The sequence below is a fragment of the Vombatus ursinus genome, unplaced genomic scaffold (assembly GCF_900497805.2).
Source record: "Vombatus ursinus unplaced genomic scaffold, bare-nosed wombat genome assembly UNPS02009975.1, whole genome shotgun sequence".
Classification (NCBI taxonomy): Eukaryota; Metazoa; Chordata; class Mammalia; order Diprotodontia; family Vombatidae; genus Vombatus; species Vombatus ursinus.
In genome coordinates, this window is record NW_020949753.1 from 6,804,386 (window position 1) to 6,830,187 (window position 25,802).

At 35.1% G+C, this 25,802-nt stretch overlaps 1 pseudogene; it reads right to left on the reverse strand.

Moving 5' to 3' along the window:
• LOC114036722 overlaps nucleotides 1–8,236 on the reverse strand; it is a 79,300-nt pseudogene extending 71,064 nt beyond the window's left edge.
• Nucleotides 8,237–25,802: the final 17,566 nt, after the last annotated feature.

The following is a 25,802-nucleotide window of genomic DNA, read 5'->3' on the forward strand; positions in this document are numbered from 1 at the left end:
TTCCTTCCTTCCTTCCTTCCTTCCTTCCTTCCCTCCTTCCTTTCTCTTTCTTTCTTTCTCTCTATCTCTTTTTTTCTTTTTTTCTTTTTTGAATTTGCCTTTCCCAATCTTGTGGAGGCAGCTAAGTTGCACAGTGGATAGAGCACCAGCCCTGGAGTCAGGAAGATTCATCTTCCTGAGTTCAAATCTGGCCTCAGATACTTACTAACTGTTTGACCCTGGGCAAGTCACTTAACCCTATTTACCTCAGTTTCCTCAGGTATAAAATGAGCTAGAGAAGGAATGGCAAACCACTCCAGTATCTTTGCCAAAAACCAAAAAACCAAAATCCAAATGGGGTCATGAAGTGTTGGATACAACTAAAAATTGACTGAACAACAAAAATGAAAAACAATAGTCAAAGACCTCTTTACCTGGAATTGACGTAAAGAAGGGAGGGAGGGAGGAAGGAAGAAAGAAAGATTTAGAAAGAGTGAATTATTTCACAATGGAGATATCTGCTCTCAAAGGTCTCTAGCTTTTTTCTTTCTTTTTTTTTTCCTTTTTAGGGAATTGGGGTTAAGTGATTTGCCCGGGGTCACCCAGCTAGTATGTGTCAAGTGTGTGGTCTAAGGCCAAATTTGAACTCAGGCCCTCCTGACTTCAGGGCTGATGTTCTACCCACTGTGCCACCTAGCTGCCCCTAAAGTCTCTAGTTTTACAAGCACTGGAGGGAAAGGGACATGATATGGGTCTGGCTTCCCCTATATGTCTGTGTCTCAGGGGGCTCAAGTTCACCCTCTTTCTCTCCTGTCTCTGTCTCTCTGTGCAATCAACTGAAGCAAGTCCTCCATGGAGGTATACAGTGAAAAAACAGCATTTCTAAATGAATCAAGAGTCACCCTCCATGTACCCAACATACAGCAAAGGCTTGTCTTTTCTCCATCTGGCCTGAGTGAGAATGAGTGTTACATCTGAAGTTCCCATGGCCTCATTAGATTCGGAGTTTTGAGTACTACATTCACATCAACTAATGATACAATGCTCACATGGTCTATAACATGTGGGAGTCAGGTGTGCTGTAATGAAAAAAAGCATGAGGTTGCGCAATAGAAGATTAGCACTGTAGGCCTGGCCCTGACACGTAGTGATTATGTGACCTAAAGAAAGTCATTTAATGCCTCTGAGTCACAATTTCCTATCAACAAAATAGGGATTTTAATGCTTTTTCTGCCTGTATCACAGGGTTGTTGTAAGGAAAGAATCTGGTAAAGTATTATATATTAACCTTAATTATTCTTACTTACATATAAGTAGTTGTCATGTATATTTTGTTTTATAAACTATAATGCTTCCCGTTTTAAATGAAGCTGTTTTATCAGGTGCTTTGAACCTGCATAGCATAAAGGTCTTATTCTTTTTTTTCTCACAGTTTTGCAAAATAATAGCCCAGACATATCAAATGTGAAGTTCAATTCAACCAGATACAAAGCAACCTCAGGGAATAGTTGCCTCCCACTTGCCTATAAAAACATAACCTTCAGCTTTCTCTAATCCACACACCCAGCCCATATTTTAGGACACCCTGCTGTTATGCACAATGAATAGTAGATGATTGTGGCTGGAGTTTAGTATGAAATCATCATTGTCAATCTCTGCTTGAATTATGAGGCTATAGAGAACAGATGCCCTATGTCTTCAAGCTGACAGTGAAGCAAAGGGTGGGATTCTATAGCTTGATCATTTAACCTTATTAAACTGTTGGTTAAAAATCCCCCAAAACGTTCAAGGCTAAAAATGACTTTAATTTAGAGTTAAATCCTGCTTTACAGAACACAAAATTTAGTTGTTTCTTTATAAACTGTGGTCTGTGAGCATACCAGAAAACAAATCCCATATAATTTACTGAGGTTTATCTCTCGTGTACATGTTATGCTGCTTTCAGCACATATACAACATTTATTATATGCTATAATAAAGTTAATGAGACATCATCTGTCAAAAATATGAAAAGCCCATATTAATTTTAAAATAAATGAATTAAAAGTTGATTATGGGGATTTTTTTCTAGTAGAACGAGAACTCATCAACTGCTCCCTGAAAATCCTTGTCTACCTCAATTCAAAATACAGCAATTTTAAAAGGATCTTGTTCCATTTCATGTCCTACCAGCTATGGTTGCTATCACAGTTAATTTTTGCCAAATTGCTCTTTTTTTTTTTTTCTTTTTTTTTAAATCTTAGTCCCAAACCAATTCTTCCCTAGAATTCCATTTTATGACTGGAAACACTGGAATGTTTGATTAAGAAAATGCTTTTCACATCATACCTCCCCCATCTCCCTGGAAATGACTTGTTCTATACTTATTGAGGCCAGGAATGGTTTTATTTTTCTGTTCTTGGCATCCCTAGCTTCTAATACAGTGTCTAACACAGCTTCTATATGGGATATAGTGGATACTTCAACAAAGCTTGTTGAATTGAATCAAATTGAAGATGAGAGGAAAGGGAGGGAATAAATATTTATTAAGTGCTAATGGTGTGCCAGGCACTATGCTGAGCACTTTATTCACTTAGAAGAGGAGGGAGAAGGGATATATTTTGAAATGAAGGTTATGTAAAACCCCAAATCTGTCTACAAAAAATAAGATTTTTAAGATTGCTTTATTCTGAATTGTCAGCCTTAGCTCCTAAGCACAGCTTTGTCTTCTGAGAAGTCCACTCACAGGTCCAATGATTTTCCCTAAGAAAGTTTGAACTAAAATTCACCCTCATAATCACCTTCTCTAAGAACTTTTTCTGCTCCCTCCAAAGAAGTGTTTTGTGTTATTTTCAAGCTAGGCTCTCCACTCATTGAGGCCAACTACATTTCTTTTCTTGTTTCATAAAATGTATACAGCAGTAAGCTGACTTCCTTTGATCTTTAGTTAACAGAAACTCTTTCTCACTTTGCTGTCCTTCATGGTTTGTTTTTGATATTTCAACTGTTTAGACAGCTCTAGAACTCCTGTGATTTACGTGACCTCTGAGCCTGACTAATTCAGTGAAAGAAAAAATGACATGAAGAAATTCATTCCCATGTTGTTGGCCTTTCTGACTGAGTGAGACCTCCAGGATAATACAATGCTATTAGAAAAGCAGGGGGAAGGCTCTTTACTTTTTTAATCACACAGGCATCAGTGCTATTTCTCATTTGTATCATTTCTTTTTGCATTGATTGTTCAACTAGTGTTGATTGGGAAGTACCATTGCATGAAAGAGTTTTTGAGTCACTTTTCAGTCACAATGATTCATGGGAAACCAGGAGACAAGCACAGGATCTTCAATACCTTGAATCATGAGTAAAAGAACCTGAAACTTTAATTTTTGCATCTGCAGTCCCTAGCATTGCCTTGAATAATACAAGTATTTAGGAAATGTTAATTCAATCATTCAACCAACAAACAAGTATTTATTAAGCATCTGTTATATGCTAAGCATGTGGTATCCTAGGGATACAAAGAAAAAAAAATGAAATGCTCTCTGTTTTTAAGGAACTTACATGGTATTGATTTTATCTTGAGTTGGTCAGATTTTGTAGTCATGGCAGAAGTAGAAATGCCCTCCCAGCTCCATATATATCTATAAACGTGGATCACTAGAAAAAAAGTAACTTCCGGAAAGAGTGGAGAAGAAGAATATGACAGTTTCAGAACAGCTTCTAGACATCGAGGAGGCTAAAAGAAGGAGGCTCAGGACTAGTTCTTGCACTGCTTTCTTGTATGATATAGCACAGGACAAATCAAGCTCTTCACTGATCCTCTATTTTTTTAATGAGCAAATGATATAAATTAAAGAAGTGGAGAGAGGAGCAGTGTATCCCTCACCAAAGGAATTCTTGCAGCTAAGACTACCATTATGGTGCAGCCTCTTCAATTATTGTTCAGCTATGGTTAGGAAGACGGGCTGCTTGTGAAGTGCCAGAGGGCAGCCATTCCACAAATGTGAGTCTAGAAGTAACTCTACTGTTTTGCCTTTATTTTATAATGCAGCGCCCCCACAACAAACACCATTATCATTGGCATGGCCAAAGCAAAAACAATAAGTTCTCTCCATTATCGTTCTTATTTCATTTGAAATATTTTTCTTTTTTAATCTGTCCTTCTCACTATGCCCCAATTGAGCAAATAATAAAACACACAATGGAACAAAAAAAAGTATGGAATTCACAGATGCATAGTCCTGCAAAACAAATTCCCACATTGTCAATATCTGACATTTAAAATTCATCACTTCTCTGACTAGTAAGTGGTATATTTTATCTTCATTCTTTTGGACTAACGCTTTATCATTAACTAAATAATAATTTAAGTAGAAACATTCAGTGCTCATGGCTGGGCCATGCTAATATAATATCAATGACTACAACCAATATAGTAACAATGACAATTCACCATTCTAATACTATACCAGTGACACTATTAAAGATTCTTACTACAATATACTACAATATGTTACCTGATGGATATGTCACCTGAATCTTAGAGATCATACCATAAACATTAGAAGAGATGCATATTATACACCTTTGAAAACTATAAATAGGAGATGCTCTAGTAACAAAACAAAGGATAAAGGCAATTAGTTACAAAAGAAAAAATAAATGCATGAAGTAAAAAAGCTTTTGCACAAATAAAATTAATGGAAAATCCTGTTTTGTGCAAAATCTTCTTAATGATCTTTTTTTTTTTCTATTGGAAACCACATTCTTGAAAGACAGACCAGGAATCCTCTATAAGAAAAGCCTCACATTTATTACGTAGTTTGAAATGTCCAATCATCCTTCTTTCCTTCCTTCTCTGTGTCACGGTCTTCCACCTTCCAAAATCCTGACACAAATTTCTCTCTTTACACTAATGTTTCTCTGGTTTCTCTTTGAAACACTTCTATTCTTTAAAGGAATATTTCTCTCCTCTGATCATTGGAAAGTAAAAATAAATTCCGGTAGTCCTTTTATTTTCTCCCCTAAGATGAAAATAATCTTGCACATACAGGCAGAAATGCAGCATGCACCCTCTGTGAGTCACAGAAAAATTCACCTTGCCCTCAACACATGATTGAAACTAGATCAAGAATCATTTGTGTTCTTTCTGGTAGGTATCTTGACTAACTGTTATTGCCAATTATGATGGCAAATTGCCTATTTGTGAGAGGTGAGACTGGACATATAAAAATAATGGAAGCCACCCACTTCATTTCATCTTGCTACTATTCTCTAGAACCTCTTCCTTTCTTCCTTGGATGTTGGACTCTAGCACCATTTGGAGAGTGAGGCTTAATTTATTTAGTAGACAAGAATAAACAAGCCATAAGAACACAAGACACAAGGACACAAAAGGACACAATAATATCCATTTACATAATGAGATCTATATACCTTGTTTCACCTTGCTTTTACTCTTCCTTCTATTTCCCTGGATATTAGGTCTCTCAGTCACTGAAATACTTAGGAAATTTGGAAAGCAAGTCCCTAATCCTCTTCTTTAACTCCCTCAAACCCAAGAAAACAAAAACCAGGTTATCTGAGATGGGTGTTTCTGGGAACAATGGATTTGAGAATAACCCCTCTACAAAATTTGACTAGTGTCCTGGCAACTTAAAATCATATCATTATTGTTCCCCAAGTGGAAAAACTATCCAAGTCTTCTCATTCTTTATTTTATTGGCTTGAAAACTAGATAAAATATAGAGTCATTGTGCTGTTTGTTTTTCTCATTAACATGATCATTTTCAAAAAAAAAAAGATAACATACAAGTTTCCATTAAAATAGTGATTAAACATTTATTGAGCTTAGACTATATGTAGACATTATTCTATTTGCCATTATATATATATATACATATATGATACACACACATCTACATGTGTTTATATACATATATGCATATATATAATCCCTTGATGATTCTTGATTAATTTAGTTAGATTGATATTCAGCTATCAGTGATACAATCCATCATCATACCTATAAATGACAAAAATATTAAAATAACACTTAAGTTGAGAAATGTCAGAGAAAACATGATTGATTATGATTATATTTCTTATTGTCACTTACTGTTGAAGTAAAGGTGAAAGAAAGATAACTTTAGACCTAGGATGATGCAGATTTTAGAGAGAATATGATCTGAGTCAGAAGGAAGGAAGAAAGGAAGGAAGGATAGGAAGGAAGGAAGAAAGGAAGGAAGGAAGTAGGAAGGAAGAAAGGAAGGAAGGAAGGACTTATTAAGTACCTATGCTTTACAAATATCTCTTTTGATCCTCACTACAACTCTTAGAGGAGGTTGCTATTATTATTTCCATTTTACAATTGAGGTAACAAAGGCAGATGAAAGTTAAATAACTTGGCCAGGGTCACACAGCTAGCTAATGTCTGAGGCAAGATTTGAACTTAGGTCTTTCTGATTCCAGGCTCAGCATTCTATCCACTCTACCACCCAGCTGCCTCTGTTTTGAGGGATAAATAGGATTTAGATTTGTAGAGAAAAAAGCAAGGACATTACAGGTTGTTACAACAATACAATTGATTAAAAGTTTACAGGAAGGACATTATTCCAGATCAAACATATGTTTCACTTCAAGATCTACAAAGAATATTCATAATAACAACCTTGAGAGGCACATAGTACAAATTGGATCTTCATTTTGCAGATAAGGAAACTCAGGATCAGCAAAGTTAAATGACATGCTCTTTGTCACACATTTTGTGAGTATTAGAGTTGAGGTATGAACCTAGGTTTCCAAATGTCAAGTCTTGAATTTTTTTCCTTTATACTATAAGTACAGGATCTGTTTGAATGCCTATAAGCTTGGCTGGCTTAGAATATTCCTGTGAGAATATAATGGAAAATGAGTCTAGAAACATAAATAATAGTCAGAGTGCAGAAAATCTTGAATGGAAGGATGATATGTTTGGACTTAATGGTATAAGAAATAGTTGTGGGAGTGAAGGGATATGGTGGAAGTCATTGAAAATTTTTGAGTATGCTTTTATCTCTACTCCTCCCTCTGGTGAGACTATAAGAAGGCCTGGCCAGTCATTGCAATCAGGAACTCTCCTTTGTACTGAGGTTTATGATAATAAGAACTCCTTAAAAGGGGTGAAAAGCAAATGGGAAATTGTACAAAGAAAAAAAGAAATTGATTATCATGAGATAACATTAGAGGTAGAATGTACCTCCAAGGTCTAGAAATACAGATTTAGGAATATCTAGCTCCAAATAAGAACCAAAAAGGCTTGCTCAAGGGTCAGGCAAGTGTCCAAAAAACAAGGCATCCAGAACAAGGTAACATTTACCTACTAGAATATACTTTTTGAATTGATGCTTTGGTTTCCAGAATTTGTCATCATTCTTTTAAGCCTTAAGCCTTGAGCTATTATCACCTCACCTTATCCCCACTTTCTTACTAATCTCAAATCTCTCTTTGTCTACTGGCTACTGTGTTTATTGTGTGCCAGGCACTGTGCTAAGCATTGGGGGTAAAAGGAAAGGCAAAAGATAGCCCCTGCCTGCAGGGAGCTCACAGTCTAATGAGGCACACAACATGCAAACAAATAAGATATAGACAGGATAAACTCAAAATAGTCAACAGGAGGAAGGCAGTAGTATTAAGAGGTTCAAGATCCTGGAGGAAGTAAAATTTTAGCTGGGAGCTGAAAGAAGCCAGAAAGCAGAGATGGGAAGGGAGAGCATTCCAGGCATGGGAGAGCCAAGGAGAGGGAGAGATAGAGTATCTTTCCAAGGAACCAATGTCCTTGCTACCTATTATCTTTTTTCCCTTTGGTGGCTAAACTCCTTGAGAAAGTCATCTAGTTTCTTTCCTCTCATTCTCTTCCTACTTCTCTGCAGTCTAGCTTCTGTTCTCATCATTCAACTGAAACCATTCTCTCCAAAGTTACCAATGATCAGCAGGGATAGAGTCAAAACGGCAAAGTGAGAGCCAACAATTTTGCCTTAGCTACACTTTAACTTCCTCCACAATGGAAAATGCATAAAACCACATTCTGATTGGGAAAATTAAGAAAAAGTAACAGTGAGTCATTTTCCACCCAGGGCAGCTTAGGAAGACAGACAGAAGTTGATATACAATAGGATGGGGCCTGGCCTGAAGCATAGCAGGAGCGGGTGGCAGCAGGCAGCAGCAGCAGCAGCAGCAGCAGCAGCAGCAGCAGCAACACTGAGGAGCAGTCCACCAGCTCAGATGACCCAGGTGCCATCAGGCAGTTATGTCACCCATTTCTTAGTTCATCATATTTCCAGAGTAGAGAGAAGTGGTTGTAGTTGCAAGAGAAGAGAGATTCTATCTGTGTAAGGAGCAAAGAACAAGCTACAGAACCATGGCTGTGTGGCTCTGAGCCCAAGAACATAGCAGAGACTCAATTCTAACCTTTAGCCCTGAAAATAAGCCTGCAGTGGAATAAATGAGGGCAGGAGACCAAAACCAAGAGAAAGCCAACACTTCAGTCATTCTGAACCTTCAGAACTTTCTAGTGGACAAACAGTGACTGAGTCTAGCAGTAGTTTATGGAAATTCAACTACACACAAGCAAGTAGAGCCAAATCAGGTCAGGAACTTGCAGAGAACAGGCTTCTCCCTGGATCACACAACTTTGGAAGCACCAAAAACTTAATTAAGCTCAAATTGAGCTCTGAAAACAGCAGAAAGACATAAGACAGATGCTCAGACCAGACATATATCCCTTCAGAAGTAGGCAGAGCCCAACACTAACATAAAGTCCAAAATCAAGAAGTAGATTGGAAAAATGAACAAACAGTAAAAGATCCTGATCATAAAGAGCCACTATGGTGACAGGGAAGCTCAAAATACAAACTCAAAAGGAAACAATGACTTGAAAACATATACAAGCAAAGCCTTAAAGAAAAATGCAGATTGGACACAAGCCCAATAGAAATTCCTACAAGGATTAAAGAAAGGTACAAAAATGATCAAAAATGATTTTAAAAATCAAATAAGAGCAGCAGAGGAACAAATTATGAGTAGAAAATGAGAGCTATGAAAGAAAATTATGACGAGAGAATTAACAGATTGTTTTTTTAAAAAAAGATATAAAACTTCACTAAGGAAAATAACTCCTTAAAAATTAGAATTAGTCAAGTAAAACTAAAGACTACATAATATTCCAAGAAACAAACAAAGTTAAAAGGCTGAAAAATAGAAGAAAATGTGAAATATCTCATAGGAAAAACAACTGATATGGAAAGAAGACTAAGAAGAGATAATTAAAAAATCATTGGACTATCTGAATGCCATGAACAAAAAGAAACCCAGACATCATATTACAATGAAAAAAGGAAAACTTCCCAGATGTCTTAGGAACAGAGGGCAGAGTAGAAATTGAAAGAATTCACTGGTCACCTCCTGAAAGGAATTTAAAAATGAAAACTCCCAGGAATAATATAGTCAAAATCCAAAACTTCCAGGTTAAGGAGGAAATACTGAAAATATCTAGAAGGAAATAATTCAGATACTGTGGTGCCTCAGTCAATATCCCACAAGATTTAGCAGCTACCATTATAAGGGAATAGAGGCTTTTGGATATGATATTCTGGAAGACAAAGAAGCTAGAATTACAACCCAGAATAACCCACCCAACAAAGTTGAAGGTTTAGAATATCAAATATCTCCCCTCTGACACTGCCACCATGCTGATATAGACCCTCATCACCTCATGCTTGTACTATTACAATAACCAGCTGGTTGGTCTTCCTCAAGTATCTCTCCACTCCTTTCTATTCTGCAGTAAGTTATCAAATTAATATTCTAAAGCACAAGTCTAACCATATCACTCCCTATTCAATCCACTCCAGGACCTCCATGAACAAATATAAAATTCTTTATTTGACTTTTAAAGACCTGCATAACCTAGTCATTCCCATTTGTTCCAATCTTCTTACACTTTATAATGCACCTCTGCCTTCCCATTTACTCTGTAATCCAGTGACACTGGACTCTTTGCTTTTCCTTTAACAAGAAATTTTATCTCCTGACTCTAGGTATCTTCCCTGGCTATCCTCCATGCCTAGAACTCTCTTCCATCTCATCTCTGCTTCCTAGCCTCCCTGAATTTCTTCAAGTCTCAGCTAAAGTCCAACTTTCTACACAAAGCATTCCCCAATGTCCCCTTAATCTTAATGCCTTCTCTATGAGATTATCTTTAATATGATATGTGTTTATCTTGTTTTTATATAGCTATTTATATGTTGTTTTCCCCTTTCAAGGGTGTGCTGGAACCAACTCAAACCAACTTGGGAGAGACAATTGTTAAATTTTCAGTGTGAGTATTTACACACCAAAATCAGCAAACACAACAAATCAGAGATTGATTTGTCATTTTGTTGATTGTGTAAATTTAAGAAAGTGATGGTGAAAATGTTAACAATGCAGATTAAACTTAAAAAATGTATTATGCATCATCCCTGCCATTTTTTTTTTTGCTAGACAGCTTGTGGTTGAACATTTATTAGCATGCCATTTCCCTTGTTAGGGAACCTCCTTCAGAGAAAGTTTCTTTTCTTTGTAAGTCAAGTGTGCACAAAACCTGTCATATATTAGGTGCTTAATAAATGCTTGTAGACTGGCTGACCTTGACCTTCCTTCCAACTGTTAATTCTGAGAGCCTTCAATCTCTTATTCTTCCATTTCTTCCTCTGTACCATTCCTTCTAAAGAGTATTCTACCATTTTTTATTCTCCTAGCCTATCACACAAGTTCTAGTCTGAGTCTTATTCTATAAAGAAGACATTCTGTGAAGAAGAATTACTAAAGAGAATTATTGAAAGACTTTAACTATCAACATGAAAGAACTAAATATCTGGACTGCAGTCACCATATTTTTGTGGAATAAGTGTTAGCAAGAGTTGAATTTAGCCTGTCTCACTGCTGATATACTGTTCAAACATTTATCTAGATCTTTGCATTGTTTAATGCTGTTAATAAATTACATAGTCAGCACCAGTGATCTTTATCTTAGCCTATGAATACAGGATATGAGAATGAGAGAGTTTATGTGAAAAGATGTTTCTCTAGTTATTACTTTTTTAAGTAGAGGTGAGTACTAGGAAAAGATTAATGAAAGTTTTTTATATTTGAATTTATGAGGTAATTTCAGATGATACTTAATAGAATGCCTGTGAATTTGATGTGAGGGAATAAGGTGACAGTTAAGGAGCGATATGAGAGGTGTGGGTTTTGAATAATTCTTTCATCTTGCAACACTTACCCACACCTTCATCTATGAAATTGCTACAGGTAGGTATGTGCTTTGATAATATCTCTTTCTCCTTTTATTTTCAGTGTTATCTTATTCTCTTCTTCATTTTGATGGTTCATTATCATTAATATTATTAACAGAACAGATACTGACACCAACTCTAATAATTTCATACAGAAATGTAACTCACGTAAATTAATTGCTACGGTAAGAAAACCAAATTAGTTCAAATAGCCCTTAGGCAAACTTCTGACTTACTTCCAAATGGAGAGAGATAACTGTCAAAGGTAACAATTGGTTAAAATAGAAATTCATTTGTAAAATTTGATTAAGGATAATAGCTGATTATGAACAGTATTGTCTCATAAAGCAGAAATAAGTAATGAAAGAGAAAGCCAGTTTTTAGAAAATAAATTTTATTGGTATCTTATTCTTGACCTCAACAGAATTTCTTCTAATATCTCTTTCCAAAGAGCCAGCCCACAAAACAAATGATATTTTAAAGAAAACCAATCAATATATTTACAAAAATCTGAAAATATTTGCAAAGATCCACACTCATGTACTTCCACCTCCACGAAGGAGTAGGGTAGGGGTAAATTCTCATATCTCTTCTTTAGAGTCATGCTTGTCCTTTGAAATGTTACAACATTCATTTTTTTATTTTTTGTGGTAGTTATTCTTTCCATTAATATTGTTGTCACCCATGTATGTTGTTTTCATGGTTCTGCTTACATCACTCTGCATCTGTTACATGTCTTTCCATGTTTTTCTGTATTCATCATATTATCATTTCTTACAGCAAAGTATTACTCCATTACATTCGTTGACTACAATTTGTTTAGTCATTCCCCAATAGAAGGGCATCTACTCTTTTTTACAATTTTTTGCTACCACAGAAAGTGCTACTTTATATTTTGGTGTGTGTGAGGACTTTCTTCTTATCAATGACTTCCTTAATAAGGGAGTATTGGAATACCTGAGTCAAAGCATGTGGACATTTAGTCACTTTGTTGCATAATTCTAAATGGCTTTCTAAAAGAGTTTCTCTCACTACTGATTTCCTTACTTCTGAAGCCTGTAGAAACAATTTTTTCCTTTAAAAGTGAATTGTTTATTTTGTTCCTTGAGCTCCTTTTATTTTTGTATTGCCTTAACCTCAACCTTTTAGTTTTTTCCTTCAATCATGGAGGCTAGAATTTCTTCATCTTAATTATTATTATTACTGGATTCAATTTCAACTTCTGACATTGACTAGTAATGTTGAGCAAGTCTCTACTTCTCAGTGTTCTAAGCACCTTTCCTAGGCTATGTATAAATTGCAGAAAAAATGTCAACATACATTGGCAGAGGAAATTTCTTCATCTGAGAGTTCTCTACATTAATGAAATCATAAGTGTAGTCCCCATTCTGTAGCCCATTATTACAGACCAAACGTTGAGTCCCTACTGACTAGCAATAAAGCACAGGCTATTCCAGAACAACAGCAGCATCAAAAGACTATGGTCCATAGGACAAATCAGCAAGTTTGACAATTGTAGACCAGGAGAAAAAAAATGAGATCTTCATTATGAAATACATTGAGGTTTAGGTTTCAATATGACACCAAGAGGAAGTTGTTAATGTAGAACTACAGTGAGGACAAATTGGGGGATGCAATGATATATTTAGGAGTCTAGCACAGAGGTGAAATAATGACAGGTTTCCAAAAAAGAGGCTATGTAGAGAAAAGCAAAAAGTGCAGTGAGTGAAACCTTAGGAGATACTCATATTTAAGGTATAGGAGAAAGAAGACCTAGTGGAAGCCAAAGAAGGAATTGTCTTAGGAGAGAAGCTAAGAGTGGCTTTCCTTATGAAATTAGAGCGGGACGGAGAGTGTCAAGAAAGAGGGAATGGACAACTGTGTACATAGAGATCAAGGAACGTAAGGATTAAAGTAAAACTATGGATGTGCCAATTAAATGGCCATTGGTTAATTTGGAAGGAACTGGGTTTTGTAGAGTGCTGGGGTCAGAAGGGAAATTTCAACATGTTAAGGCAAGAAAGGGTGGTGAGGAAATGGAACCAACAGTTGTAGCCAGATTTTTCTTCCTTCTTTTTAGGAATGAATGAAAACATTCATCAAGGTTTACTCTAGATGCAGCTTAAAAAGAAGGTTAGCATGAGGGACATTATCAATTCTCTCTCTTTCTCTCTCTCTCTCAAACACACACACACACACACACATACACTCCTGAGAACAAAACAAGGACTCTTTTTTGGATGCATTTCTTCTCCTTGCCTTGCAGATTTAGCATTTAGAATGCTTTTTGACACCACCAGCTGTCAGATTTTACCAGAAGGTCCTTTGGCAAGTGGGAATGGGTTTGTATTTTATATGAAGAGAAAAGGCTCTACAGTCTACATACCTGCAGTTGATTATGTTTTCCATATTTGGAGCACTTGAGTAATGCTTTCCATCAGTTACCTGTACAGATCCTTCTCCCAGCTTAGGTCAAATTATCTAACTTTTGTATTGTTATTCATTAGAGATTATTAATTAATGTATTATTAATTAAAGGAAAGAGAGAGAGAGAACAAACATGTATTCCTAGTAGATACAATGAATGCAGTTGGCATTTCCATCATGCTTCACATAACAGTGCCCTCCTCTGGAAACTATTAGGATGACAGCTAACGTCTGTTGTGCCATGCAGGGGCCTGTGAATTGATGACCCTGTAAAGAGATTTGGAGCTGAATAGGGAAGTGCATTGTTAATGGTATTAAATATTACTTAGCCCACAGCAAGCTGCATGTTCAACAGTTTAAACTTTAATTGCTAGCTGATGCAGAAACATGACTGAATATATGTAAATCCTATTGAAAGCTAATATCATTTTGGCTGCTCAGATGGATTAGCAGCCTTTACAATTAGCAGCATGTGCAGCTAATGATATTAGGGGAGAATCCATCATAGAGGAGTGTAAGGAAAATTTAAATTTAGAAAGAAATAATGTTCTCCCTTTTACAAACCCTAGCAGCGCCTCCCACCCAAGAGTCTTGCCAAGAAATATATTCTAGGGAGAAAACCTGGACTCTTACAGAATGGTGAGATTGACTTACCATGACCTTGAATTTTTCTGCTTTCTGTTATGTGCATGGTCAGAAATTCTGGGTAAAAAACTAGTCCTTTGCCCCTTTCTTCCTATTCCATATTGTTCTGTGTACAATTAAGTAGTATTTACTACAAATAAAATGAAAAAGGAAAATAAAGCATGAATTAAGAAGAGTTGACTAGGAAACATAAACAAGATGAAATGAATGATGTGGTCTTCAGTACCTGGACCCACCAGCTTCTTTAAGTACTATATTTATTGTGGTAATGAAGAGCAAGAGTTTGTCAGAACCCAACACTCCAATGTCAAGTCAACAACATTTTATTAAGCTCTTATCAATCTAGGAAAAAAGAAGGGAAATTTATAGGTACATATATCTATAAGTATACACACACACACATACACACATATATATACATACATACACATACATACACATATAGTGTCCTTTCTTCTTCTTCCTCTTCCTCATGCTTTCTGAATCTTTCTCCCAGATTTTCTTAATACATTTATATTTTGCAAAACAATTTTGTATAGCTTGTTTTGCATCCTCACTTAATCTTTGGCTATGGTTCCTTCCTAACTCTGCCTTCCCATAGGCAAAAGACAGTTTTTGCCCTCAAAGAGATCAAAATTTAAAGAGGGAGACGACAAGTAAACAAATATGTACAAATAAGTTATAGGAAGGATGAATAATGAAGAGAGGGAAGGCACTAGAATTGAGGGAGGTTAGAAAGAGAGGTTGGAAGGAAGATGGGATTTTAGTTGGGACTTAAAGGAAGTCAGGAGGCAGGGAGGAAGAGGGAGAACATTTCAGGCACAAGGGACAGCCAGAAAAAAAAAAAACATCCGGAGCTGTGAGATAGAGTGTCTTGTTCATGGGAAATCCAGGAGACCAGTGCCATTGGATCAAAGAGTACCCATTGAGCAGTAAGATGTAAGAAGACTGGAAAGACAGGAGAGGTGCAGGTTATGAAAGGCCAAACAGCATTTTGTATTTGATTCTGGAAGGGATAGGATAGGAAACAATGACTCCAAGCTTTTCCCTGAAACAAAAGCTTGTCATTTGAACAGCAACATTCACCTGGTTGAGAAGCAAATGGAGAAATGACCTATGAGTTAGGTAGATGAGGTCTCACCCCTCACACATCCTAGCTGTAGGACTCTTGGCAAGTCACATAACCTCACAGAGACCATTAGCTGTAGAATGGCTGCCAATAGATGGGTGGAAAAACTTTCCTCATTGAGGGGTCCCTGTAAAGGGAAATGTCCTCATGTCACACTTCCAGGAGACTTTACTTATTTACCTCTTGAAAATCAAATTGGTAGAGCAAAAAGTAGAGCACTATCTCCCAGCACATTTTCTTTTATGAAGAGATTATTCAGCAAGGCTTTTGTGCCATTTGCACAGTATCAGGTTCTTCATCTTTCTTGTGCTGAACAATATATTCTCATTTTGTCTTACCTGGTGTTCAGTCTCCTCTCCCTAATCTATTTCCATATCTCTCCCTGCTTCCTTTCTCTTTCTTCTTCTTATGCTCTTATTTTCTGACCCCTTTTCTCCCAGATTTTCTTAATGCATGTTTATATTTTGTAAAATAATATTTTATACCTCATTTTGCATCCTCATTTAATCTATGAATGGCTATATTACTCTCTGCTAAGCCTTCCTTTCTCCCATCAACACTTTTTTTTCTGTTTTTTTGTTTGTTTTTGGGTTTTTTAAAGGCCATTGAGGTTAAGTGACTTGCCCAGGGTCACATAGCTAGTAAGTGTCAAGTGTTTGGTCTGAGGCCAGATTTGAACTCAGGTCCTTCTGACTTCAAGGCCAGTGTTCTATCCACTGCACTACCAAGCTGCCCCTATTTTTTCTGTTCTTAATGTCACTTCTTAACATTACTTCCATCCCCTTACCAGGACCCTTCATGTCCAGTCACTGCTTTGGCCCATCAATGTCAAATGTATAAAAGATTCTTGCTAACCAAAACCAAGTATATCTGATGTTCAAATGAGTTCCAATAAAAAAGAATTCCTCTCCCTTTCATATGGGAGATAAAGGGGATTGCATCAACCAAACTAAGTGCTGGAACATCCTTTTGGAATGTCCTTTCTATGCTGTTACTAAGTTAACCTTCTTTCATTAAAGGTTGAGTGACTTGCAAATGCCTCATTTTCCCCCAACTTTGAACCTGAATGAACAGACCTGAGTCATATCTGCCCCTAATAGTAGACAAGGTTGTGTCCCAATTTATTAATTAGTGTTAAAGAGAATGATAGAGCAGATCCATTGGGTCTCCATTTCAAACCATATTGTACCTAAAAGTCTGTAAAGATCTTTGAAGTTAGTAAACAAAAGTCTATACAGTATATGGTAAGATATGAAACTACTCTACATGGCAAGAATATAATCTTTGGGAACTTTCACCTGTTTAATTTCAAGGGAAAACATATGTGTTTTAATAAAATATCTGAAATAGTATTATTAATATAAATTTTGCTTTATTGCTTTCAAGTACTTTACATATGGTATATTAGTAAACTATGTTGCATAGAACCTAAAACCTCTCTCTTAGTATAATGTGCTAATGTGTATTATAGTTATTTGTACATATTTCATTTACTTTTACTAAACTTTCACTTCTAGGAGGGCATGGATAGTGTCACAGAAACTTTGCATCACCTTAAGTACCCAGTACAATATTGTGCATACTCAAAATGTTCTCAAAAAAGTTTATTTAATATTTATAGGATTGAATTGACCCAAATTAGTAAATTTAATAAGACAAGTTAATTTCAAGAGACACTATTGACCTACATTGAATAATAATGTTATGTTATATGTAAAGAGGTCTTAACATATAAAAATGAATGACTTGACCCAGAAATTGAGGGACATTGAAGAAATCTTGGAACTGTTTTTTGAAGTTTTCTAGAATATTGATTTTATATTAAATAATTTTTGCTGAAAAAGCTCTAGAAATTCAAAGAAAATATATGTTTAAATTACAATCAGTGACAATCATTGAAATCAACAAATTATCATTTTGTGAAGGGCAAATAAACAAGTTTTATTGAAGAAAGGTGGTGGAAAAATCAACTCACTCCTTTTAGCCCTTAGATATTTTTTATCATTTCAGAATTTATTTCAATCAATTAACCCTGATAGATTTATGAGGAGAGTACAAATCTCAATTTTTCATTAGAAATGAGCAAGGTCTGGACACCTCTTTAGTTGCAATGGGAAGTATCTTCAGATTGGCCGAAGGACTTGGTCATATCCTCTGGTAGCTGTATAAAACCATTGTACTAGCTGTAACTTAGAGACATTTAGGGTCTAGCATGAAGAGGAAGAAAGAGAGACATCAATAGATGAATGGGAAAGAATTAACAGCACAAGGATAACCAAGAAAAGAAGGGAGAGAAAATATGGCGAGTGACCTATGGAAGAAAAAAGAGAGATCAAGGACAACCAATGATCCAACAGATATTTTGCAGCAGGTGATTTAAATTCACACCACTAGTTATACCCTCTTCTTCATAGACTGAGAGACATTCTAAGAATAGGTTTCCAACTTCCCTTTATGGTGCTTTTCTGTTAACAAACACTGTAATACACTCTGTTTTTTATCTTTACATACATGTTTCTACTAACCTGAATGTTTTGACTCAAACACAAAAAGACCAGGGATGAGCTAGATAAATATAAGTGCAAATTAAGGCAGAGAACTAAATTTCAGCATAAACAGGCTGCAACAACTTAGTCGACATTTATTAAAGACCTACTATGTGCCAAGCACTGTGCAGAGCACTGGGGATAGAAAGAAAGACAAAAGTTAGTCGTTGCTGTCAAGGAGTTCATAGTCCTTGGGAAGGGGGAAATAATATGCAAACAACTACATACATACAAGCTAAATGCAAGATAAATTGAAAGAATCAACAGAGAGAAGACATTAGAATTAAGAGGATTGAGAGAACCTTCCCATAGAAGGGGAATTTTAGCTGGGACTTGAGGAAGCTAGGGAATCCAAGAGGCAGATATGAGAAGGAAAAAAATATTTCATCATTGGTGATAGCTGGGGAAAATGCCCAGAATCAGAGGACGGAATGGCTTATTCAGGGAACAGGAAGACCAGTGCTACTAGATAAAGAGTACAGAGAGGTTAGGTATAAACTGTAAAAAGACTGGAAAGGTAAGGAGAGAGGATAGATTATGAGGGGTCAAATAGATGATTTTTCTATTTGATCCTGTACGTGATATGGCACCACTGTAATTTATTGTATTGAGATGCAAGGTGATGTGGTCAGACCTGTGCTTTAGCAAGATCTCTTTTTTTTTTCTTTTTTGCAAGATCTCTTTAGCTGAGTAGGAGATAGACTAGAGTTAAGAGAAACTTTAGGCAGGGAAACCAAACAGCATGCTATATAGTCCATGGCTGGCACCAGGGTGGCTGCAGTATCATAGGCAAGAAAAGACTTTATATAAAAGATGTTATGAAGGTAAAATCAACAGGCCTTGTAAGATTAGATTTGGTGGATGAGAAAGAATGAAGAGCTGAGGAAGTTGGTATCTTCAACAGTAATAGGAAAATTAGAAAGAAGGGAGAATTTTGGGAAGAAAGATAACGAGTTCAGTTTCTAACATGTTGAGTTTAAGATGTGTATGAAATGTCCAGTTTGTCATGTCCAATAGCTGGTTGGGGATGTGAGACTAGAGGTTAGCAGAGAGGATAGGCCTGCATAAGCAGATTTGAGAATCATCAACATAGATATGTTCATTGAATCCAGGGGAACTGATGAGATCACAAAGTGAAATAGTACAGAGAGAAGAGGGCAAAGAATTACAATGGAGAAGTGGTATAAAGGATGGAATTTAAAAAAACATGATTCTCTCATTATTAGATGGTCTGGTCATGTGGTAAGAGAAGGAGTTCTCATAAATTTTATTAATTTTCCTACTAGGGCTTAGAACAATTATGATTTTACCCATAACTGTCTATTAAATAAAGACTTCCTAAAACAGCAGAAGAGGGAACACATGGGACTGAGAAGCCACTATTATTGCCTTTATGCTTAAGATGAGCTAATTATTGTAAAAGAGTGCTAGAATTTTATTAATTGTATGTAATCAATAATTATTCATTTTGTTTTGAAAGCCCTAGCAAATGTACTTGTTGCTTTCTTAAATCATAGATCAGAAGCTGAGAGTTTAAAAATCATCCCTCTCATTTTTACAAATAAATAAACTGAGGCACAAGAAAATTGTTACTTGCTTAATATTATACAGGGAGCAAAGGTCAGAGGCAAAATTTGAACCTAGGTCCTTTCCACTATTCCATAATGCTGAGTCTCAAGAGGGCATGAAAATTATGTTTTTCTTATTATATTTCATTTGACTTTCTTTGTTCTTACCATCAAATCTATAATTATCATTTGCCATAAATTAATTTGTTAAAAGGAACATATTATATAACATATAATAAGTGAAAGGTTAAGGAAACAAATGACTGACTATATTGAATTCTACCATTTAAAATACTGGCAATTTTGATTCTCCTATGCTCACCCTCTAAGAAAGTTATACTTAGCAGAAATTTCCAGCAAATCTCTGGAAATGGAAACTTCCACTCCATCAAATATACTCCCATCTTTCCCGCCCATCCTTGTTATTTCTATTTACTTACTTTTTTTTAGCAATCATTTAAAAAGTTCAATTACAAATTCTTTTCCTCCCTCAAGTCCTTCCTCTATCCATAAAGAAAGCAAGGAATATGATATCCAGTACATATGTGAAGTCATGCAAAACATATTTCCATATTAGCTAATGTTGCAAAACACACACCCAACAAAACAAGAAAATGAAAAAAAAATACTCCATTCTGCACTCAGAGTTCATCAAATCTCTTAAGAGGTGGATAGCATTTTTCATCACGAGTCTCATATTTTTCTTTAAATAAAATAATGAAGTATGATACCTTAGGCTTAAAATGAATTTTTAAAATGCCTTCTTACTTGATTTGTTCATATTAACCTTGTTGATATTGAACTCTTACTTTCATTGGCTTCTCTTAATGTACCTTTTTTTAGTAGTATGTCTCATGCTTACCCCAAAGAAAACAAACTTATCAATAGTATATCTAAAATAGATGGGATGTGAGAGAAAAAAAATATGACAAAGATAAACTTGAATACAAAGAGTTGTTATGTGGAATAGGCTGATAAAGAATTCTCCCGTTTTCTTGAGAAGAGAGCGACAAAACAACAAGAAAAACAATCCCAACTAATTCTACATTGGGAATAGACTAAAGGGGAAAGGAATAAGCATTTACATAGAGTCTACTATGTGCCGGGCACTGAGTTAAGTGCTTTTACAAATATGCCATTTAATAATTAGGGATAAATGAGATTTCACAATTTAACTAGGAGGCAGAATGAGCTAAAACAGAAAACAGGGGACTAGTAAGACCTCTGATATGCAAGTGATGATTACAAGGTGAACTTCAGACCAAAAAAAAATTTAATAGAATAAGATTATGGATCTAGAGTTTAAAGAGAGCCTAGGGCTCATCTAATTCATTATTAAATATTAAAATGGAGAAGCAAGGTGGGGTTGCAGAATATCTTCTAAAGATTTTTCTAAACATTTAACCTATAAGAATGGTTTAAGTGGGATCATGCCTGGCAAACATCCAGACTGGAAAGCAACTCTAGGTTTCTGAAGGCTTAATATTTGATGTCTTAGTGGCATTAAACCCCAGGGTCAACTTTCGAATATGAAATACTTTTCTGAGACAAATGGTTGGCAATACCTATGAGACATGAATCAATCTCCATAGCTTTTATTAGCAATTAGCCTCATCTGCCTCTTGTTACAATACTACTCATTGACATAGAATAAAGTTTATCACCAACCTTGCAATCTTCTCCAGTTGGTTAATTTTTCATAGCTACAAGGGATTTAGCAACAAGAATGCTGATATATGAAAGAGTCAGAAAAATTGTTTTTTTTTAATTTTTTCCCTTATCTCCCTCCCTTTTCAGAACTTTGAATGTGGAAGATTTTGAGCTCTGATATCTCTTCCTTGGATTCTTTTGAATCTAAAGGCCTAGGACTACATTTGAGAAGATATCTATTTCACAAGCCAAAATCCTAAAATTTTTTTTCCTGGAAAAGTGAAAATAATGAATCAGTTGATGATCATGTTGAATATTCTTCCAATATTTAAGTCTTGAAGACCATCTGGGAATTTGGCAGGAAATACCCAGTACTTTCAAAAAAATCTGATACAGGAGTAGATACTAATAAAACAGTAACCTTATTCCTTTAAAAAACTAAATTAATGGATAAGAGCAAAGGGAGAAATGCACTAGAACTTCACTGAAATAGATTAATTCAGAAGAAAGTTCTGTCTGATGAAAATTGTAAAACATTGAAAACTTTAAAAGAAACATTTTATTTCCTTCAGATATCTATTTTTCATAGAAAATTCTTAATAAGTAATTATGAAATGTTGACAGATTGAATAAAATGAATAAATGAATGAATGAATGAAGCTAGGTTAACAAAGATAAGTGCAAGACCTTAGCGAATTTACTAAATAAGAATGATTTATAATTAGCATACTAATGGCATGTAAAATGGAATTTCTACTAACAATGCTTTCACTAAAAAAAGAACAAAAGAACAAATCCATGAATTGATATGTCAAAAAACATTTTGAACAACTTCAACAAAAAATCCTTTCAACTAAACAGCAAAATAGAAATACACAAAATCAAAGAAGAGGTTAATAAAACTTGGAGCAAAAAAAATCCTCAAACATTGAACTGATAAAGCATCAGGTAATTTACCCTCTATTTGTCACAGTTTCCTCATCTATAACATGGGGATAATAATAGTTCCTATGTATATCAGGGTTATCAGACAAAGAGATAATATATGTAAAGCATTTAGCATAGTGCTTAGTGTATAGTAAGCACTAAATATAAAATTAACTATTATTGTTATTACTATATTAAAACTGAGTTTTTAAAAGTAAAAATAAAAAGCTACCATTATTTTAGAGAGAAAAGCAAAATTGTTTATGATCAAAACTTTTAAAAGGAGATTCATAAGATATAATAAAAGATAAGATTCAAAAGTAAATAACGAGAACAATGAAAAACGATTTCGCCTATTTACATGGTAACAAAACTGATAATTTAGAGGAAAAAATAAGTCTTTATAAAAATATAAACTATTCAGATTAACAAAAAGAAACATAGACTATTTAAATAATCAAATATAAGAAAAAGACATTGTCCAAGCTAAAATGAACTCCCAAATAGGGGGTGGGGGGAGAGAGGGAACTCCAGGTTCAGATGAATTTACATATGAATGTTAACAAAATTAAAGAGTAATTAATTCCAATATTACACAAACATCTTGTGAAAGAAAATGGCCTTCTCAGTTACAAATAAGGTCTTGATAGCTAAACCAGATAGAGATAAAGCAGAAAAAGAAAACTACAGGCTGATATAACTAAGAAACATTGACAAAAAGAAATTTTAAATAAAGTATTTACAGATGGGCTACAGCAATATATTAGAAAATTTATACTCCATTGCTAAGTTGGATTTATAGCAGGAGTGCAGTGTTGATTCAACATAAAGAAGCCTATAAATATAACAAACCATATTAATAATTTACATAATAAAATTATTGTCAATTATATGTCAATAGATGCTGAAAAGGTTTTTTTTTTTACAAAATCAACACACATTTCTATTTTTTAAAATATACTAGAAAGAAAATAAAAAGCCCCAAACCTTTCTTTAATATAATAACCATATCTAAAATCAAGAACAAATGACATATAATGGGAAAAAATCAAGAGTTTTTCAATAAATTCAGGGATAAAGCAAAGATTTCTATCATCACCATTACTATTTAAAATAGTGCTAGCAATGCAACCTATAGCAGAAAGACAAAAAGAAACTCAAGAGAATAAGCACAGGAAAGGGGGAAACAAAATTATCATGTTTTAAAGATAATACAATGTTTCACTTAGAAAATCCTACAGAATCAATTAAAATTAATTGAAACAATGAATAAATTTAGCAAATTTCAAGATATAAAATCAATCCACATTAATCATAAACATTCCTAGATGTGACCAACAAAATCCAACAGAAAACATTAGAAAGAAAACTTAAATTCAAAACAACTGCAGAATTTATAATATGTTAAAATGTATTTTCTGGGATAGAGCCAGCACTTCTATGAATCCGATTATAAAACAGTCTGAAAAAATAAAGACAGATTGAAATATTTGCATAATGCTAATTATTTATGGGTAATGAGCCAATATGATAAAAATGATAATATTACCTAAATTAATTTATATATTCAGTGTTTACCAATCAAATTACAAAAAGATTTTATAGTGCTAAAAAAGATAATAGTGATATTCATATGGAGGAACTTAAGGTCAACTATTTCAAATATAATAATAAAAAATGGGAAGGAAAGGTACATAAGAGATCTTAAGTTCTACTATAAAGCAGTAATAAATAACAGAATTTGCCATTTAAAAAAAAAGTCAATCAGTAGAACAGCCTAGGTAGTTTTGGCAAACTTTTGTTTGCAAGATTGAATGTTATAAATAAACAACTTTGAAAAAAACTTGAGAGTTCTGATAATACAATAACCAATATCACTTCAGAGGACTAAAGGTCAAGAATTTTAAATATAATAATGAAAAATAATGGAAGGAGAGGGGACTTAGTCAATGAAACATGTTAGCCACATTCTGTCAGGTGATGGAAATATAATGCAGAATAAGTTATACAGTTTTGGACATGAACAATGTCAGAATCTGTTTCGCTGGATTGTGTATAATTGTTTTGAAGATTTTTTTTTCAGCAGAATATAATGCTTTATATTTTTTTTAAAAAAAATAGAGCAAGTAATACTCTCCAAGAGAAGAAAGTCATTTCTAAACAAAGGTACTAAACACAGCTAATAAAAAATTAAATTAGATAAAAGACAAAGTGCACTGACATGCATTTCCAAGCCTCGTGCTGATTAGTGAGGCTGTTTGGTTAAGCAATATTTTTGAAGACAAAGGCAATGAGCCAGTTTGATTAAATATGCCCAAGTCACCACTCTAGCTAGAACAGGCTGCCTCCAAATGGGCTCAGTGCTTTCATTTTAAATTCAATCTCATGTTAGTGAGTAACCCAGATGCTGAACAAAGGTGGTCTGCAAGAGGACAGACAGAACCCAACCTTGGTGTGCAGACACAGTTTCCAGGAGATGAGAAGAGGAAGGAGAAAGGATTTGGAGTTATGGGTCAGAATACCACCTCTGATGCTTATTCCCTGGGTGAACCTCAGTGAGTCATTTCTCTTCCTGCTGCCTCAGTTGCCTCATCTGTTAAATGAATGGTGGGATTAAGAAATATCAGAAGTTCCTTGAACATGAAATCCTATGAGTCCTTGACCTTAAACCTACAAACAATTAACAGTGTTTTGAGAGTCAGGAACAAATTATTCCAAACAATGGACAGTACATGGAATTTTGAAGAACAAGGTGAATTAAATGCAGTGTCTGACAAGAAGACATAAAGTGATTCACAAAAAAACCAGCTGTTTCTGCTCAGATCTCATGACTAAGGTAAATGATAACTGGTAAATGATCATACAAGTAAGCACTCAATCTGTATTTACTGATATGGTGCAATGCCCCTCTGTCAGGATCTAACAAAACAAACCAGCAATCCTAAATATGTGACCGTCATCTTTTTTTGGTGACCTTCTCCCAGCACTATTTTGAAGCCACCGTAAGACGAGCCTCTGTTTTTAACAGGGGCACTTCCATGTTCTACTTCATTGGGACTAGATGTTCAACACAGTGTGTCTGCTCATCCCCGCTAAGAAGACAACAATTATTTATGTGTTCTTCTAGCACAAGTAAGCACACTGCATATTAGTGAAAACTGAAGCAATAAAATGGCGTAGAGTTTACCTCTGTAATCCCAACTGGCCCCAGTGAATAGGTACCAGGGTAACAAGAAGGGGCTCTTATCATAGAGCCACAGATCATGTATACCCAATCTGTTATTTTTACAGATGAGAAAACAGAGGCCAACAGATTAAGTCATTCGCCCAATTTACGGTAGGTGGTAAATGGCAGAGTCAGGATATGAATCCAGGTGCTCTGACTCCTTTCACTGCCCTGTTTTCTTCTGGGAAAGGAAGAAAAGAAACACCCCTACCTAAGCCTTGCCTATGCAAGATGTTTCTCCATTTCGAATCACAAATTAATAGCTTAAACAGATGTAGATTCCATGAAACAGAGAGACAGTAAGGAAGATTTGAGGCTGTCTTTAGAAGTCTACTTTTGCTGTACTGGCTATTAAAAAGTTATGGGTAACTTCAAGATGAAAGGCATTAGCAGCTTCTTAGAAGAGGATAA